This window comes from Lampetra planeri, chromosome 81, assembly GCF_965212315.1.
Source record: "Lampetra planeri chromosome 81, kcLamPlan1.2.h2, whole genome shotgun sequence".
Lineage (NCBI taxonomy): Eukaryota > Metazoa > Chordata > Hyperoartia > Petromyzontiformes > Petromyzontidae > Lampetra > Lampetra planeri.
The window spans coordinates 2,845,616-2,865,389 of NC_136185.1; the positions used below are offsets into that span (position 1 = coordinate 2,845,616).

A 19,774-nucleotide genomic window follows, 5' to 3' on the forward strand; every position below is an offset into this window, starting at 1 on the left:
TCTATTGTGTGAGTCTATGGGTCTCTGTGTGTGAGTCTATGGGTCTCTGCTGTGTGAGTCTGTGGGTCTCTGCTGTGTGATGAGTCTGTGGCTCTCTGCTGTGTGATGAGTCTGTGGGTCTCTGCTGTGTGATGAGTCTATGGGTCTCTGCCGTGTGATGAGTCTATGGGTCTCTGCCGTGTGATGAGTCTGTGGGTCTCTGCCGTGTGATGAGTCTGTGGGTCTCTGCCGTGTGATGAGTCTATGGCTCTCTGCCGTGTGATGAGTCTATGGGTCTCTGCCGTGTGATGAGTCTATGGGTCTCTGCCGTGTGATGAGTTTATGGGTCTCTGCTGTGTTATGAGTCTATGGGTCTCTGCTGTGTGATGAGTCTGTGGCTCTCTGCTGTGTGATGAGTCTGTGGGTCTCTGCTGTGTGATGAGTCTATGGCTCTCTGCTGTGTGATGAGTCTATGGCTCTCTGCTGTGTGATGAGTCTATGGGTCTCTGCTTTGTGATGAGTCAGTGGGTGTCTCTGCTGTGTGATGAGTCTGTGGATCTCTGCCGTGTGATGAGTCTATGGGTCTCTGTGTGTGAGTCTGTGGATCTCTGCTGTGTGAGTCTATGGGTCTCTGTTGTGTGATGAGTCTATGGGTCTCTGCTGTGTGATGAGTCTGTGGGTCTCTATTGTGTGAGTCTATGGGTCTCTGTGTGTGTGAGTCTGTGGGTCTCTGCTGTGTGCGCGTCTGTGGGTCTCTGCTGTGTGATGAGTCTGTGGGTCTCTGTGTGTGATGAGTCTGTGAGTCTGTGTGTGATGAGTCTGTGGGTCTCTGTGTGTGATGAGTCTATGGGTCTCTGCTGTGTGATGAGTCTGTGGGTCTCTGTGTGATGAGTCTATGGCTCTCTGCTGTGTGATGAGTCTGTGGCTCTCTGCTGTGTGATGAGTCTGTGGGTCTCTGCCGTGTGATGAGTCTATGGCTCTCTGCTGTGTGATGAGGCTGTGGGTCTCTGCCGTGTGATGAGTCTATGGGTCTCTGCTGTGTGATGAGTCTATGGGTCTCTGCTGTGTGATGAGTCTATGGCTCTCTGCTGTGTGAGTCTATGGGTCTCTGCTTTGTGATGAGTCAGTGGGTCTCTGCTGTGTGAGTCTGTGGGTGTCTGTGTGTGATGAGTCTGTGGGTGTCTGTGTGTGACGAGTCTGTGGGTGTCTGTGTGTGATGAGTCTGTGGATCTCTGCCGTGTGATGAGTCTATGGGTCTATGTGTGTGAGTCTGTGGATCTCTGCTGTGTGAGTCTATGGGTCTCTGTGTGTGCGAGTCTGTGGGTCTCTGTGTGTGATGAGTCTGCGGGTCTGTGTGATGAGTCTGTGGGTCTCTGCTGTTTGATGAGTCGATGGGTCTCTGTGTGATGAGTCTGTGGGTCTCTGTGTGTGCGAGTATGTGGGTCTCTGTGTGCGAGTCTGTGGGTCTCTGTTGTGTGATGAGTCTATGGGTCTCTGCTGTGTGATGAGTCTGTGGGTCTCTCCTGTGTGATGAGTCTGTGGGTCTCTGCTGTGTGATGAGTCTGTGGGTCTCTGCTGTGTGATGAGTCTATGTGTCTCTGCCGTGTGATGAGTCTATGGGTCTCTGCCGTGTGATGAGTCTATGGGTCTCTGCCGTGTGATGAGTCTGTGGGTCTCTGCCGTGTGATGAGTCTATGGCTCTCTGCCGTGTGATGAGTCTATGGGTCTCTGCCGTGTGATGAGTCTATGGGTCTCTGCTGTGTTATGAGTCTATGGGTCTCTGCTGTGTGATGAGTCTGTGGCTCTCTGCTGTGTGATGAGTCTATGGGTCTCTGCTTTGTGATGAGTCAGTGGGTCTCTGATGTGTGAGTCTGTGGGTGTCTGTGTGTGATGAGTCTGTGGGTCTCTATTGTGTGAGTCTATGGGTCTCTGTGTGTGAGTCTATGGGTCTCTGCTGTGTGAGTCTGTGGGTCTCTGCTGTGTGATGAGTCTGTGGGTCTCTGTGTGATGAGTCTATGGCTCTCTGCTGTGTGATGAGTCTGTGGCTCTCTGCTGTGTGATGAGTCTGTGGGTCTCTGCTGTGTGATGAGTCTATGGGTCTCTGCCGTGTGAGGAGTCTGTGGGTCTCTACCGTGTGATGAGTCTATGGCTCTCTGCCGTGTGATGGGTCTACGGGTCTCTGCCGTGTGATGAGTCTACGGGTCTCTGCCGTGTGATGAGTCTATGGGTCTCTGCTGTGTGATGAGTCTGTGGCTCTCTGCTGTGTGATGAGTCTATGGGTATCTGCTGTGTGATGAGTCTATGGCTCTCTGCTGTGTGATGAGTCTATGGCTCTCTGCTGTGTGATGAGTCTATGGCTCTCTGCTGTGTGATGAGTCTATGGCTCTCTGCTGTGTGATGAGTCTATGGCTCTCTGCTGTGTGATGAGTCTATGGCTCTCTGCTGTGTGATGAGTCTATGGCTCTCTGCTGTGTGATGAGTCTATGGCTCTCTGCTGTGTGATGAGTCTATGGGTCTCTGCTTTGTGATGAGTCAGTGGGTCTCTGCTGTGTAAGTCTGTGGGTGTCTGTGTGTGATGAGTCTGTGGGTGTCTGTGTGTGATGAGTCTGTGGGTGTCTGTGTGTGATGAGTCTGTGGGTGTCTGCTGTGTGATGAGTCTGTGGATCTCTGCCGTGTGATGAGTCTATGGGTCTCTGCTTTGTGATGAGTCAGTGGGTGTCTATGCTGTGTGATGAGTCTGTGGATCTCTGCCGTGTGATGAGTCTATGGGTCTCTGTGTGTGAGTCTGTGGATCTCTGCTGTGTGAGTCTATGGGTCTCTGTTGTGTGATGAGTCTATGGGTCTCTGCTGTGTGATGAGTCTGTGGGTCTCTATTGTGTGAGTCTATGGGTCTCTGTGTGTGTGAGTCTGTGGGTCTCTGCTGTGTGCGCGTCTGTGGGTCTCTGCTGTGTGATGAGTCTGTGGGTCTCTGTGTGTGATGAGTCTGTGAGTCTGTGTGTGATGAGTCTGTGGGTCTCTGTGTGTGATGAGTCTATGGGTCTCTGCTGTGTGATGAGTCTGTGGGTCTCTGTGTGATGAGTCTATGGCTCTCTGCTGTGTGATGAGTCTGTGGCTCTCTGCTGTGTGATGAGTCTGTGGGTCTCTGCCGTGTGATGAGTCTATGGCTCTCTGCTGTGTGATGAGGCTGTGGGTCTCTGCCGTGTGATGAGTCTATGGGTCTCTGCTGTGTGATGAGTCTATGGGTCTCTGCTGTGTGATGAGTCTATGGCTCTCTGCTGTGTGAGTCTATGGGTCTCTGCTTTGTGATGAGTCAGTGGGTCTCTGCTGTGTGAGTCTGTGGGTGTCTGTGTGTGATGAGTCTGTGGGTGTCTGTGTGTGACGAGTCTGTGGGTGTCTGTGTGTGATGAGTCTGTGGATCTCTGCCGTGTGATGAGTCTATGGGTCTATGTGTGTGAGTCTGTGGATCTCTGCTGTGTGAGTCTATGGGTCTCTGTGTGTGCGAGTCTGTGGGTCTCTGTGTGTGATGAGTCTGCGGGTCTGTGTGATGAGTCTGTGGGTCTCTGCTGTTTGATGAGTCGATGGGTCTCTGTGTGATGAGTCTGTGGGTCTCTGTGTGTGCGAGTATGTGGGTCTCTGTGTGCGAGTCTGTGGGTCTCTGTTGTGTGATGAGTCTATGGGTCTCTGCTGTGTGATGAGTCTGTGGGTCTCTCCTGTGTGATGAGTCTGTGGGTCTCTGCTGTGTGATGAGTCTGTGGGTCTCTGCTGTGTGATGAGTCTATGTGTCTCTGCCGTGTGATGAGTCTATGGGTCTCTGCCGTGTGATGAGTCTATGGGTCTCTGCCGTGTGATGAGTCTGTGGGTCTCTGCCGTGTGATGAGTCTATGGCTCTCTGCCGTGTGATGAGTCTATGGGTCTCTGCCGTGTGATGAGTCTATGGGTCTCTGCTGTGTTATGAGTCTATGGGTCTCTGCTGTGTGATGAGTCTGTGGCTCTCTGCTGTGTGATGAGTCTATGGGTCTCTGCTTTGTGATGAGTCAGTGGGTCTCTGATGTGTGAGTCTGTGGGTGTCTGTGTGTGATGAGTCTGTGGGTCTCTATTGTGTGAGTCTATGGGTCTCTGTGTGTGAGTCTATGGGTCTCTGCTGTGTGAGTCTGTGGGTCTCTGCTGTGTGATGAGTCTGTGGGTCTCTGTGTGATGAGTCTATGGCTCTCTGCTGTGTGATGAGTCTGTGGCTCTCTGCTGTGTGATGAGTCTGTGGGTCTCTGCTGTGTGATGAGTCTATGGGTCTCTGCCGTGTGAGGAGTCTGTGGGTCTCTACCGTGTGATGAGTCTATGGCTCTCTGCCGTGTGATGGGTCTACGGGTCTCTGCCGTGTGATGAGTCTACGGGTCTCTGCCGTGTGATGAGTCTATGGGTCTCTGCTGTGTGATGAGTCTGTGGCTCTCTGCTGTGTGATGAGTCTATGGGTATCTGCTGTGTGATGAGTCTATGGCTCTCTGCTGTGTGATGAGTCTATGGCTCTCTGCTGTGTGATGAGTCTATGGCTCTCTGCTGTGTGATGAGTCTATGGCTCTCTGCTGTGTGATGAGTCTATGGCTCTCTGCTGTGTGATGAGTCTATGGCTCTCTGCTGTGTGATGAGTCTATGGCTCTCTGCTGTGTGATGAGTCTATGGCTCTCTGCTGTGTGATGAGTCTATGGGTCTCTGCTTTGTGATGAGTCAGTGGGTCTCTGCTGTGTAAGTCTGTGGGTGTCTGTGTGTGATGAGTCTGTGGGTGTCTGTGTGTGATGAGTCTGTGGGTGTCTGTGTGTGATGAGTCTGTGGGTGTCTGCTGTGTGATGAGTCTGTGGATCTCTGCCGTGTGATGAGTCTATGGGTCTCTGTGTGTGAGTCTGTGGATCTCTGCTGTGTGAGTCTATGGGTCTCTGTGTGTGCAAGTCTGTGGGTCTCTGTGTGCGAGTCTGTGGGTCTCTGTTGTGTGATGAGTCTATGGGTCTCTGCTGTGTGATGAGTCTGTGGGTCTCTATTGTGTGAGTCTATGGGTCTCTGTGTGTGAGTCTATGGGTCTCTGTGTGTGTGAGTCTGTGGGTCTGTGTGTGATGAGTCTGTGGGTCTATGTGTGTGATGAGTCTGTGGGTCTCTGTGTGTGATGAGTCTGTGAGTCTGTGTGATGAGTCTGTGGGTCTCTGTGTGTGATGAGTCTATGGGTCTCTGCTGTGTGATGAGTCTGTGGGTCTCTGTGTGATGAGTCTATGGCTCTCTGCTGTGTGATGAGTCTGTGGCTCTCTGCTGTGTGATGAGTCTATGGGTCTCTGCCGTGTTATGAGTCTATGGGTCTCTGCCGTGTGATGAGTCTGTGGGTCTCTGCCGTGTGATGAGTCTGTGGCTCTCTGCCGTGTGATGAGTCTATGGGTCTCTGCCGTGTGATGAGTCTATGGGTCTCTGCCGTGTGATGAGTCTATGGGTCTCTGCCGTGTTATGAGTCTATGGGTCTCTGCTGTGTGATGAGTCTATGGCTCTCTGCTGTGTGATGAGTCTATGGCTCTCTGCTGTGTGATGAGTCTATGGCTCTCTGCTTTGTGATGAGTCTATGGCTCTCTGCTGTGTGATGAGTCTATGGCTCTCTGCTGTGTGATGAGTCTATGGGTCTCTGCTTTGTGATGAGTCAGTGGGTCTCTGCTGTGTAAGTCTGTGGGTGTCTGTGTGTGATGAGTCTGTGGGTGTCTGTGTGTGATGAGTCTGTGGGTGTCTGTGTGTGATGAGTCTGTGGGTGTCTCTGCTGTGTGATGAGTCTGTGGATCTCTGCCGTGTGATGAGTCTATGGGTCTCTGTGTGTGAGTCTGTGGATCTCTGCTGTGTGAGTCTATGGGTATCTGTGTGTGATGAGTCTGTGGGTCTCTGTGTGTGCGAGTCTGTGGGTCTCTGTGTGCGAGTCTGTGGGTCTCTGTGTGCGAGTCTGTGGGTCTCTGTGTGCGAGTCTGTGGGTCTCTGTTGTGTGATGAGTCTATGGGTCTCTGCTGTGTGATGAGTCTGTGGGTCTCTATTGTGTGAGTCTATGGGTCTCTGTGTGTGAGTCTATGGGTCTCTGCTGTGTGCGCGTCTGTGGGTCTCTGCTGTGTGATGAGTCTGTGAGTCTGTGTGTGATGAGTCTGTGGGTCTCTGTGTGTGATGAGTCTATGGGTCTCTGCTGTGTGATGAGTCTGTGGGTCTCTGTGTGATGAGTCTATGGCTCTCTGCTGTGTGATGAGTCTGTGGCTCTCTGCTGTGTGATGAGTCTGTGGGTCTCTGCCGTGTGATGAGTCTATGGCTCTCTGCTGTGTGATGAGGCTGTGGGTCTCTGCCGTGTGATGAGTCTATGGGTCTCTGTGTGTGAGTCTGTGGGTCTCTGTGTGTGATGAGTCTGTGGGTGTCTGTGTGTGCGAGTCTGTGGGTCTCTGTGTGCGAGTCTGTGGGTCTCTGTTGTGTGATGAGTCTATGGCTCTCTGCTGTGTGATGAGTCTATGGGTCTCTGCTTTGTGATGAGTCAGTGGGTCTCTGTGTGTGATGAGTCTGCGGGTCTGTGTGATGAGTCTGTGGGTCTCTGCTGTTTGATGAGTCGATGGGTCTCTGTGTGTGAGTCTGTGGGTCTCTGTGTGTGATGAGTCTGTGGGTGTCTGTGTGTGCGAGTCTGTGGGTCTCTGTGTGCGAGTCTGTGGGTCTCTGTTGTGTGATGAGTCTATGGGTCTCTGCTGTGTGATGAGTCTGTGGGTCTCTGCTGTGTGATGAGTCTGTGGGTCTCTGCTGTGTGATGAGTCTGTGGGACTCTGCTGTGTGATGAGTCTGTGGGTCTCTGTGTGATGAGTCTATGGCTCTCTGCTGTGTGATGAGTCTGTGGCTCTCTGCCGTGTGATGAGTCTATGGCTCTCTGCCGTGTGATGGGTCTATGGGTCTCTGCCGTGTGATGAGTCTATGGCTCTCTGCCGTGTGATGGGTCTATGGCTCTCTGCCGTGTGATGGGTCTATGGGTCTTTGCTGTGTTATGAGTCTATGGGTCTCTGCTGTGTGATGAGTCTGTGGCTCTCTGCTGTGTGATGAGTCTATGGGTCTCTGCTGTGTGATGAGTCTATGGCTCTCTGCTGTGTGATGAGTCTATGGCTCTCTGCTGTGTGATGAGTCTATGGCTCTCTGCTGTGTGATGAGTCTATGGCTCTCTGCTGTGTGATGAGTCTATGGCTCTCTGCTGTGTGATGAGTCTATGGGTCTCTGCTGTGTGATGAGTCTATGGCTCTCTGCTGTGTGATGAGTCTTTGGCTCTCTGCTGTGTGATGAGTCTTTGGCTCTCTGCAGTGTGATGAGTCTGTGGGTCTCTGCTATGTGATGAGTCTATGGGTCTCTGCTGTGTGATGAGTCTATGGGTCTCTGCTGTGTGATGAGTCTACGACTCTGCTGTGTGATGGTTCTGACCCTGAGGCTGGCGTCATCCGTCACCTCTCTGCTGGTGCCGGCGAAGACCTGGAAGCGCGGGCGCTTCAGCGGCGGAGCCATCTGGCTACCATGAGAGATTCGTTCATGAGGCTATCCACATATATAAACACAGAGACAATTTCAACCGAGAAGATGGATTCTGGCTTAGCAATCATTGGAAGGACGTAATAAACCATTTCGGATCTTAACTGATTGTGTTCACGTTTACGGTGACTTTCAGACCGCGTTCCACTCACTGGCATTGTATTCTCCGCAGAGAATGGATGCTTTGCTCCGCTGCATTGACATATTTTGTTGCTTCCTCTTAGTATCTTTCACACGACGGTCAACAGTACAGTGTATAATAACAAATAGTTTAAAAATGTATATGCTTAATACAATGTACAAAGTAATATATAGTATCGTAATTGTATAGTGAATATACAGCAGTGTAATATACATTAGGGTGGGTAGAATAATACATAGTGTAATATTACAATGGATAAGGTATAGGGTGGTTTATAGCAATACAGTATATATTTTAATGTTTGGGTTTGTCTATGGCAGTATATAGTACGGTGTAGACTCGTGTGATGTAAGAGAATAAAGTTTAGATGGAAGCATATTATATTTTTTACGACGTAGAATTGTAATGTATTACTTACTGTTAGTAACTCAGCTTATTGTAGAGTATATTTAGTATAATTATGATACTATGTAGTTTATACTTTAGTTGTTTACGTGGTGGTTTTAGTTACTGCTGCTACATACTATTGTAATAAATGGACTCGACCACAGTATCTGGTCTGGTGTCCTTTATTCGGGTTCGTTTCTGTTTCCCACACGGCTGTCCTTTATCTGGCTCCTTCCACACGGTGCCGACTTCGCTGTCGCTCCCGTCACCGCCAACAGCCCCGCTGTTGGTCTCCGTCGCTCCCGTAGCTCCTTAGCAGCCTTGCTGCTGTTCCCCCACACGCAGCCCCTCCGGCTGCTGTCGCTCCCGTAGCCCTCTTGCTCTGCAGCCCCCGGCTGCTGTAGCCCCTAGCAGCCTCGCTGCTGTCTCCCACACGCAGCCCCTCCGGCTGCTGTCGCTCCCGTAGCCCTCTTGCTCTGCAGCCCCCGGCTGCTGTAGCCCCTAGCAGCCTCGCTGCTGTCTCCCACACGCAGCCTCTCCGGCTGCTGTCGCTGCTCCCAGCTTTCGCCCTCCCTGGCCTCACCCTCGTCCAGTCTCCAACCAACTCCCTTCCATCCCGCTGGCTGGCGCTGTCACCGAGCCCCTCAGCCACCAGGCTGAGGGCACGGCGACCACCCAACGCGGTCTCCACTCTTCCCTCGCCCGACTCCTCGATCTCTTCCTGTCTCACCGCTATACTATCTCCCTCTCACGTGACCCTGACTCCTCCCCACATGACGTCACATCCGCCAAGCCCTTTACGCCCGCATTACACTATTAACACTTCTTCCCTTTATTAATGCTACCCCTATCCCCTCCCTGTGATGCTGCTAATCCTGCATCATGCACGGGCAAAGTAGCACTAATCACATACCTGCATTTCTCATATCCCCTCCCTTGGATGCTGCTAATCCTGCATAATGCACGGACATAAGTAGTACTAATCACATACCTGCATTTCCCATAAATATGCTAAATTCCTCTTGATATGCAAATTCTTTTGTCAAGGCGCCCTTCCCCCCCCCCTTCCAACCCAGCTTATATATATGCTCCAAGCACGTGTGCTGTTTCATTCAGACTCTGTCGCCTCGACAGACCTGGTTTCACCTGAGGACGGCTGCTTGCGTTGTGGCCAAAACGTCGTGGGAATTATTTTATTGTTTTATTTTTATTATTTTATTACTTCCCTTCTATGTGACTTTACCGAAAGAACCAAGAAGATGAACCTTACACTTATTACTACACCGCATTACACTTATTACTACACACATTACACTTATTACACATTATTCTTATTATAACATTATACTCGTTATAACATATTATAATTACGGCTTTGTGTCAATGAGAGATTTGGAGGTTTGTTGACTGCACTTAATCAAACAAACTTCGTAACATTTGAAATGTAATGCAATGCAACACAGAGAGTCGGTCAACACACAATTGACGCATCGCCTGGCTGATTGCGTTCTTCCACAGATTGCTAAACTAAGCGAGAGAATTGAAGCGAACGCCATCAGGCGAGGGCAGGAGGCAAGGCCCCGCGTTGTAAAGTTCCAACGTGGACATCGCTTCCATGCTCGCTGCTACTCAATTGACATCCCTACGAGAGAGAGCGCGAGGCTCTACCTCGGTATACAACAACAACCACCACATCCACCACCACATCCACCACCACATCCACCACCACAACAACCACCACAACCACCACATCCTCCACCACAACCACAACAACCACCACAACCACCACTACAACCACCACAACCGCGATGAAAATTTCTCACCTCGAATTTCAGTGTGAGCACGGAGATGCAACAGTCACGCAGCAGCAGGCCGTGACGTCACTTCCAGGGTACAAGACACGCCCCTCCCGCAATGAGCGTCTCTTAACTTAAAAAATTATGTTAATGAGCCCCGCCAATACGTGGAGGGGTGGGGTGCGCGTGCTGAACCCGTCGCAATGAACTCGCGACGGCTTTCACGAATAAATTATGTTAATGAGGTGCCAGTCACTGGGCGTGGCTTTGCCCAAATAAGGATTGGCATTGGAAGATATCGTCTTCTTAGGTTTTTTCGGTAAAGTCACGTAGAAAGTAAAATAAAATAAAAACAAAAATCACGACGTTTCGGAGGCAACACAAGTCTCCGTCATCAGGTGGGACCGTCACAGCCAGATTAGCTGTATCAAGTGAGGCAATGATTCAAGATGTAATCCCTTAAAAGCGAGTTGAGGGGGGAGGGAGAGGGAGGGGGGAACTCATCAGACTATGGTAGCCAATGAAAGGAACGTATCGGGAGGGAGGGGGGGCGAGGCCAAAAGGGTGGGCGATGGACGTGGAAGCGCTTGTGCCCAAGCGGCCAATTACTGCACACGCCAACACAATGGAGCGATTGTGCGCAAGCGGCCAGCCACTGCACCCGCCAACACAATGGGCAGAGAGGAGGAGGGGGAGGTCTAATACACATGATAGACAAAAGAACGAAAATGATGATGGGTACAAACTTAGGGGGAGCTCATCAGACTATGGTAGCCAATGAATGGAACGTATCGGGAGGGAGGGGGGGGGGCGGGGGGGGGGGGCGAGGCCAAAGGGTGGGCGACGGACGTGGAAGCGCTTGTGCGCAAGCGGCCAATTACTGCACACGCCAACACAATGGAGAGAGAGGGGGAGTGGGGGGTCTGATACACATGATAGACAAAAGAACGAAAATGCCCATGTTTATACCAATGCTGGCTGAACAATGAAGAGAGTACTGTTAAAATAACTGGGGATGTTAACACTCGGTAAAGTACAGTAAAATAGTGCCTGTCAGATAAGATGGTCCAAAAAATTTGTGATTAAGTCTTTTTGGACCATCTTATCTGACAGGCACTATTTTACTGTACTTTACCGAGTGTTAACATCCCCAGTTATTTTAACAGTACTCTCTTCATTGTTCAGCCAGCATTGGTATAAACATAGGCATTTTCGTTCTTTTGTCTATCATGTGTATCAGACCCCCCCTCCCCCTCTCTCTCCATTGTGTTGGCGTGTGCAGTAATTGGCCGCTTGCGCACAAGCGCTTCCACGTCCGTCGCCCACCCTTTGGCCTCGCCCCCCCCCCCGCCCCTCCCTCCCGATACGTTCCATTCATTGGCTACCATAGTCTGATGAGCTCCCCCTAAGTTTGTACCCATCATCATTTTCGTTCTTTTGTCTATCATGTGTATTAGACCTCCCCTCCTCCTCTCTGCCCATTGTGTTGGCGGGTGCAGTGGCTGGCCGCTTGCGCACAATCGCTCCATTGTGTTGGCGTGTGCAGTAATTGGCCGCTTGGGCACAAGCGCTTCCACGTCCATCGCCCACCCTTTTGGCCTCGCCCCCCCTCCCTCCCGATACGTTCCTTTCATTGGCTACCATAGTCTGATGAGCTCCCCCCTCCCTCTCCCTCCCCCCTCAACTCGCTTTTAAGGGATTACATCTTGAATCATTGCCTCACTTGATACAGCTAATCTGGCTGTGACGGTCCCACCTGATGACGGAGACTTGTGTTGCCTCCGAAACGTCGTGATTTTTGTTTTTATTTTATTTTACTTTCTACGTGACTTTACCGGAAAAAACCTAAGAAGATGATTCCTTGCAGTCACGAAAGCTTCAAATCTAGAATGGAAGATATCGGTTGCGGCCGAGCGGAAGTGACGTCAGGAGGTGGGCGAATACCTTGGTGACATGACGTCACTAGCGAAGCACACCTCCCCCTGACGTTTGACGTCGATGAGGTCACGCTGAGCGGCGACGTCAGAGAGCGGGGTCAGAGTTCAAGTTTGTTGACAACAGTGGAGCGGCAGTGTCGTGGTGAGCGCTGCGCTCCGCACCGACCAGCCGAGTTCCATTCCCGCTCGTGGCCAACACCGCCAGTGACGACTTTCTGAACCGGTCCTGAGCCTCCCCTACGTCGACTCAGCCTCAAACGAGTACCCGGTGCGGTGTGTCAACATCGCCACTGGGGAGACAAAGGCGGCCGGGCGTGGTGCTGGCCACCCACCCCCTCGTGTGCCGTCCCACCCTTAATAGGTGCTCGCTAACAGCACTTGCCCCTGCAGTCTGTACGGGGGATCGTTGTCTTTGTGTGTTGGGAGCAAGTTTGTGTGGCGTGTAGCCTTGGGAGTTGAACGGGCGACTGCTGGTACTGACAGTCGTTGACTGCGGTTGGACAGACGCTGATAGACAGACACACACAGACAAGACAGGCGGACAGACACAGACAAGAGGAACACAGAGACACAGAGACGACATAGACAGAGACAGGCAGAGAGAGAGAGACACAGAGGCGAACAGAGACACAGACGGACAGAGAGATGTTGAATCGAACTCACTGAACTCGCTCCATTGAAAGAGATTCCTCGATCTTTGCCCATCCCCGGAAGTCGTTCTCGTTTCTATTTATTTCATTGTGTGTGGTGTGTAGTGTAATCAATGTGGGATATCGATGTACACGGATATGAACAAGATCAGCAGACAAGACGTCTTTCGTACTCTTTGGTTCTTTCGGTAAAGTCACGTAGGTAGAACAAGTAAAATAATAATAAATAAATCACGACGTTTGGATCGCAACACGAGCGGTCGTCCTCAGGCGAAAACATCCAGACATTGTCGCGGCAGAAGTCACGTGAGCTACAGCTGAGCATTGTTGTAATGCGGTGGGCTCACTCGAAATTGATTTCTGTAAGACGAAGGTACTTTGAAAACCCACTGGCGATGCTCTTTTATATAAGCGCACAACTTGATCTATCTGTATTCTTAGTTCTTTCTTAAAATTATTCATTTTGATTTCATTTTTTACCTACGTGACTTTACAGAAAGAACTAAGAATATGAATCCTTGCAGTCACGAAAGCTTCAAATCTAGAATTAATCTGTGATGAATGCTGCACTTTCCGTCGTTTTCATGCAGGGGGCGCTATAACCCTACGCGCCCCCTGCATGAACGACGGAGGCACAGGGACAGACGTTCGATCACGTTGGAATCGATCTGCAGACGGCGGTCTTCTCGCACGGCCAGCTCTGTCGCCTCATCTCAATCCCGCGATCCCAACCAGGTGAAAGTCCGCATCGAACCGAATCCCCGGCAAGGCCACCTACTTAACGACGAGAGAAAATTCACACGAAATGTCGTTTTCAATTAAGTCTTCCAGATGTAAAATTGTATTGAAGAAACACAATTCAAAACATAATACAATTCAAAGTTGTTTCATTTTAAAACTTCAAAACGGAGCATTGGGAGTTGGCGTGGATGCGTCGTTCGTGTGCAATTTTTTCGTGACTTTCCTGGCCCAAGGCCGTAAATGGTTGTGAGGGGCACCGCAGGCAGTCAGGCTTGCTTCACCCCATGGTTGTCAACATCCAGACGTTAATCGGCAAGGGCCATTTCTCGTCCCAATTCGACAAAATCTACGTCAACACGTAATACAAAATTATAATTCGTGTTGTTGAGAATGTATCTCCTCTACGTGTAACTTTTGGGTGGTATGCCTTGTAATTGATGAATGATCCGAGTGTGCTCCCTATTTCAAAGACAATGAGTTGCTCCAGAGAAAGATGCTTCCTGAAAACACAAAAATACCCTTTGACCTGTATCACAAGAACAATGAGTCTCACCTGAGTTATCTGTACAGGTTACTTGCAAAACACACACTGTGTCCTAACATCACTTATTCAATGTTTGACCCTCATAGACAAAAGGTTGCATGTACGCACACAATCAGACAAGTATTCATTGTAACTTATTGACAGGCATATGATCAAAATTGAATTACTGCACTGAAATATACTGCATCAGGTTACATCCTATTAACTAGAAGCTAATTAAAAAAATACGCACCGTCTATGCATGTACAACATACTAATGCACCATTCAAAACGAGTCGACCATTGCATGCTGGCATCTGGGTAAAAATTTAGCAAATTCTAAACATTACCTACAAACTCCACAACTGAGATGCCACATCAACCATCGCCCCCTACTGACAGGCTCTTGTCCACATGCAGGCCGGTAAAGGGCCACCACCTTGTGCCACACAGGGGCAGCTGCTACTTGGGGATGCTCTTCGAGTGTTTGAGACGAGATACGATGCAAAACTCCGAATTGCCGAGGCAATTAAGCAAGGACAATATAAATGCAATTGATAACAGTGAATGCTTGGGAGCTTATTGGCATTCGCTCCTGGTTAGAGATCTACCCAACACACAGGTTCACAAAGACTGGCCGCTCTTACCCTGCAGGTTGAACCTAGGAATTGAGTGTTCAACTTCACATTCTTGTCATTAAAAGCCTGTGACAAAGGTGCATCTACTGGAGCGACATCGTCTCAGGCTTACACATCTACCGTGTCTCCAATTGACTTTGTATTGTCTCGGAGGAAGTCCACCCACACCTCCACTTCCACAAACTGCTGGGAGTTGCCTCGCTCTGCCTCACAGTCAGGATTCTTCTCCTGCTTCACGTTGCCTCCATCAATGTGAAAGTCCGATTTTGGAATTTAATCTTCATTTTCACATTTTACCTTCACTTCTTCGCTCTTCACCATCACCTCTTCACATTTCACCTTCACCTCTTCATATTTCACCTTGTTACCTTTAAAAGTGTCCAAGCTGGGATTGTCATCCGGTTCTTGTTTGATGAGGGATGGGCTCATTGCGGCACTGACTTTCACAAGCTGATTTCACACTCCACTGCTAGTGGATCTTCTGATGCTTGTGTGTTCTCTGGTGTATTTGAGTGAACATCGCCACGTGTCTTGAGTGAACACCGCCACGCGTCTAGAGTGAACACCGCCACACGTCCAGAGTGAACTCCGCCACGTGTCTTGAGTGAACACCGCCACGTGTCTAGAGTGAACTCCGCCACGCGTCTAGAGTGAACACCGCCACGCGTCCAGAGTGAACTCCGCCACGTGTCTAGAGTGAACACCGCCACGCGTCTAGAGTGAACACCGCCACGTGTCTAGAGTGAACTCCGCCACACGTCTAGAGTGAACTCCGCCACGCGTCTAGAGTGAACACCATCACGTGTCTAGAGTGAACTCCGCCACGTGTCTAGAGTGAACACCGCCACGTGTCTAGAGTGAACTCCGCCACACGTCTAGAGTGAACTCCGCCACGCGTCTAGAGTGAACACCATCACGCGTCTAGAGTGAACACCACCACGTGTCTAGAGTGAACACCGCCACGCGTCTAGAGTGAACACCGCCACGTGTCTAGAGTGAACTCCGCCACACGTCGAGTGAACTCCGCCACACGTCGAGTGAACTCCGCCACGCGTCTAGAGTGAACACCATCACGTGTCTAGAGTGAACTCCGCCACGCGTCTAGAGTGAACACCGCCACGTGTCTAGAGTGAACTCCGCCACGCGTCTAGAGTGAACACCGCCACGCGTCTAGAGTGAACACCGCCACACGTCCAGAGTGAACTCCGCCACGTGTCTAGAGTGAACTCCGCCACGTGTCTAGAGTGAACACCGCCACGCGTCTAGAGTGAACACCGCCACGCGTCTAGAGTGAACACCGCCACGCTGTTGACGAGCCTCACCTTGTTGTTATTGTTGTTGTGGGCAAGTCGCTTCTGAAAACAAGAGCGGTATATCAGCTCAAGCGGGTGTGGCCTGGTAAAAAAAATGGAAAAAAAACCTATTAAACTTAGAGTCAGCTAACATAACAGTCAACACCCTACCTGGTTGATAACGTTCTTCCAAAGATTGCTCAATTTGAGAGAGAGACACGGAGACACAAAGACAGACACATAAGCAGAGAGAGAGAGATGACACAAAGACACACAGAGAGAGACACAGATATAGACACACAGAGAGAGATGACACAGAGAGAGACACACATAGGCACACAGAGAAACAACGCCTCTGTGTTGAGGCCTTAAATAGAGAGAGGGGGGGGGGGTAGAGAAGGGGGTAGAGAAACTAGCACGTCAATGCAAGGCCGTAGCCATGGAGTCAACATTGGGGGGGACCAAATCTTCCACGGGTCTGGGGTCCCCCCCCCAGAAAAATATCTAAATTTGAAAACTATTTTCCTGCCATTTCCTCCCTAAAATATTTTTAAAAGTTCACTAGCACATGGCATGGACTTTGTTTTATTTGATACAATAATGTCTAATAGGGTATTGTAATACATTGCTCTGTTTTTTCTTTTTTACCTTTCTTGTTTCATAGTGTGTAATGGCAGAGATTAGGGATTCATAAAGTACAACGCAATCCTATAAACAGGAATCTATGCATTGTTATATGAAGACAAGTCCAGATTTCGTGGCCAAGGTTTAGCAAATTGTTGTCTTTATTAACAGAGCATCACAATTATTATTTACAAATAATTTTACAGAAACATATTGGGGGGCATATTTGATTATTATACGTATTATAACATATTATAACATTATAATTATGACATATTATACTTATTATAACATTATAATTATTATATATTATAACATAATATTATACTTATTATAACATGTTATAATGACGGCCTTGTGTCAATGAGAGACTTGGAGGTTTGGAGACTGCACAGAGAGAGAGAGAGACACTTAATGTAATGCAACACAGAGAGTCGGTCAACACACCAACTCACGTACTCTTAGGTTTTGTCGGTAAAGTCACCACGTAGGTAAAAAATGAAATTAAAATTAATGAAAGTAAAGCTTAATAACCAGGCTACAGTCTACATTATAGACTGCCAGTACACTCACCCAGCTTAATAACCAGGCTACAGTCTACGTTACTACGTTATAGACTGCCAGTACACTCACCCAGCTTAATAACCAGGCTACAGTCTACATTATAGACTGCCAGTACACTCACCCAGCTTAATAACCAGGCTACAGTCCACATTATAGACTGCCAGTACACTCACTTCAGTCCTCGGACTGGTTTACAGCAGCGTCCTGCATTGAGTTTTTATTGTAAGATTTCTGTTTCGGCCAATTAATGATGACGAGTGTTAATACAAGTGGGAGAAAACCGGAGCACCCGAGAAAAACCCACGCCATGTGCGTGGTGGCAACACTCTATCCCTGCACAGATGGAAACAGGTGGCAATTAATCCGCTGGCCAAAGGCTAGATTATGGACCGGGCCAGTGGGGCCAGTGCCCCGGGGCTGCCAGGGGGGGCCTCCAAGCCTCAGGCCGCTAGGTGTGTCGCCCAAGTCTTCCGAAGGAAGTTGAACGCCAGGGCCCTCAGTGCGCACAGCGCAAGCCGACCACTGGCCCCTGGGTGGCTATAGCGTGAGCTAACCACTAGGGCCCCCCAGACCCCTCAGTGCTTACAATGTGAGGGCCCCTTAGACCATTTGGTGTTTAAAACGTAACCTGACAACTAGGGTCCCTGGGCCCCTCGACACCTACAGTGTGAGTGTCCCAGGGCCCCTCCACGCTTAAATCATGAGCTGACCACTAGGGCCCCCAGGCCCCTCGGTGCACACATCGAGCGTAACACCTGGGCCCCTTGGTACATACAGTGCATGCCTAAAACGAGAGCCTCTGGACAACCGAGCCACTGGTCGGCACGCTAAAATATAAAATATAAATTTTCAAATTTTCTTTGTGGATTTCACACCTGATGATGATTTCTTGTGTTGCAGTCGAAACGTCGTGAGAATTTTTATTGTTTTATATTTATATTATTTTATTATTACCAAGTTTGCAGTCGATACCACTTTGGGAAGTGGGTTAAAATTAATTTTAGAACTTTCGTGACTGCAGGGATTATTATTTGTTTCTTTCGGTTAAGTCACGTCTAAAGATAAAATAATAAATTAAATTAAATAATAGAATACGACGTTTCGATTGCAACACAAGCAATCATCATCAGGTATAATGAAATAGCGACATAAAATCTAACCAGAAAACTATAGACAGACATATTAGCAGACAGATATCACCAAGATACATAGCGAGAGCAACACAGGTAACAGAGAGGGGTGATCGTCTCTGTGTGGTGGCCTTAAATAGACAGAGGGGGGGGGGCGGAGGCAGAGAGAGGGAGGAGGGTTAGAGAAAAAATTAGCATATCAATGAGTGGTCAACAGACGTGGTGCTGCGAATGCGATGGCACGGCAAGCAAGCCTGAACATCAGGAGAAGGACACACTAAAATTAAATAACCTAGTAAAATATCGAAATGTAATGTAATACAACACAGAGGGTCGGTCAACACACAATTAACGCATAACCTGGTTGATTACGTATTTCAAAGATTGCTAAGTTAGAATTTAAGTGTGAACAATCTAAAGAGAGGACACAGGCAGAGAAAACAAGTCGCCAGAGAGAGAGAAAAAAGATAAGCTTAAAACTTCCCCGTAGAAGTGGTTCAATCTTAATTTTAGAACTTTCGTGACTGCAGGAATTATTATTTGTTTCTTTCGGTTAAGTCACGTCTAAAGATAAAATAATAAATTAAATTAAATAATAGAATACGACGTTTCGATTGCAACACAAGCAATCATCATCATGAAATAGCGAAACAAATAATAATGGGTTAAAATTGAGTTACAAGATTTGAGGATACAACAACAGACAGAGTGGGCTAATAGAAGGCGCGTAATAAAAAAAAAACCGAAAACAGGCTGGAACAACGAGGACGTCCAGAATAAGTACCTGCTCGATCGAGACCCAAACATTCCTCCTTGTAGACACGAGTGGTGTAACCATCATCTGCATCAGAACATCAAAAGGCCGCTGCACACGTCTCGATTATAAACGGCTTAGACTCCGCCCTCGGCCCCGCACCCCTTCTGGATATTCCAGAATGCCTTGCCCACAGGTGCAATTGACAGAACGGAATTGTACCCCTAATGACATTGTCTACCAATCTCCTAGCGACACGCGCTACAGTGACTCATTCAATGTCAATAGACGTAATAATGCCATAAGAGGAATAGGCAGGGATTCTCCTGTAGATACAACTGGTTCTTCATGTTCTACAGATGTAGATGCCACTGGGTTTTGACGTTCTGCAGATGTAGATGCCACTGGTTCTTCACGTTCTGTAGATGTAGATGCCACTGGTTCTTCTCGTTCTGTAGATGTAGATACCACTGGTTCTTCTCGTTCTGTAGATGTAGATGCCACTGGTTCTTCATGTTCTGCAGATGAAGATGCCACTGGTTCTTCACGTTCTGCAGATGTAGATGCCACTGGTTCTTCACGTTCTGCAGATCTAGATGCCACTGGTTCTTCACGTTCTGTAGATGTAGATGCCACTGGTTCTTCACGTTCTGCAGATCTAGATGCCACTGGTTTTTTTCGTTCTGTAGATGTAGATACCACTGGTTCTTCTCATTCTGCAGGTGTAGATGCCACTGATTCTTCACGTTCTGCAGATGTAGATGCCACTGATTCTTCACGTTCTGCCGATGTAGATACCACTGGTTCTTCACGTTCTGCAGGTGTAGATGCCACTGATTCTTCACGTTCTGCCGATGTAGATACCACTGGTTCTTCACGTTCTGCAGGTGTAGATACCACTGGTTCTTCTCGTTCTGCAGATGTAGATGCCACTGGTTCTTCACGTTCTGTAGATGTAGATGCCACTGGTCCTTCACGTTCTGTAGATGTAGATACCACTGGTTCTTCATGTTCTGTATATCTAGATACCACTGGTTCTTCACGTTCTGCAGATGTAGATGCCACTGGT

The 19,774-nt window shown here is 48.9% G+C and overlaps 1 protein-coding gene and 1 long non-coding RNA gene across 3 annotated transcripts in view; one reads left to right on the forward strand and one right to left on the reverse strand.

Moving 5' to 3' along the window:
- Positions 1 to 19,774, forward strand: part of LOC144738349 (uncharacterized) — a 236,657-nt gene that overhangs the window by 172,534 nt on the left and 44,349 nt on the right. The window lies entirely within an intron of this gene.
- Positions 11,623 to 19,702, reverse strand: LOC144738269 (uncharacterized). 2 transcript variants are annotated; one of them, XR_013589210.1, is made up of 3 exons: positions 18,736 to 19,702; positions 15,664 to 15,736; positions 11,623 to 14,963 (listed from the first exon to the last, which is right to left on the reverse strand). It is a non-coding gene; the product is annotated as an uncharacterized LOC144738269 (long non-coding RNA). The 2 variants fall into 2 exon arrangements; XR_013589209.1 differs by having other exon boundaries at positions 11,623 to 14,894; positions 18,736 to 19,132.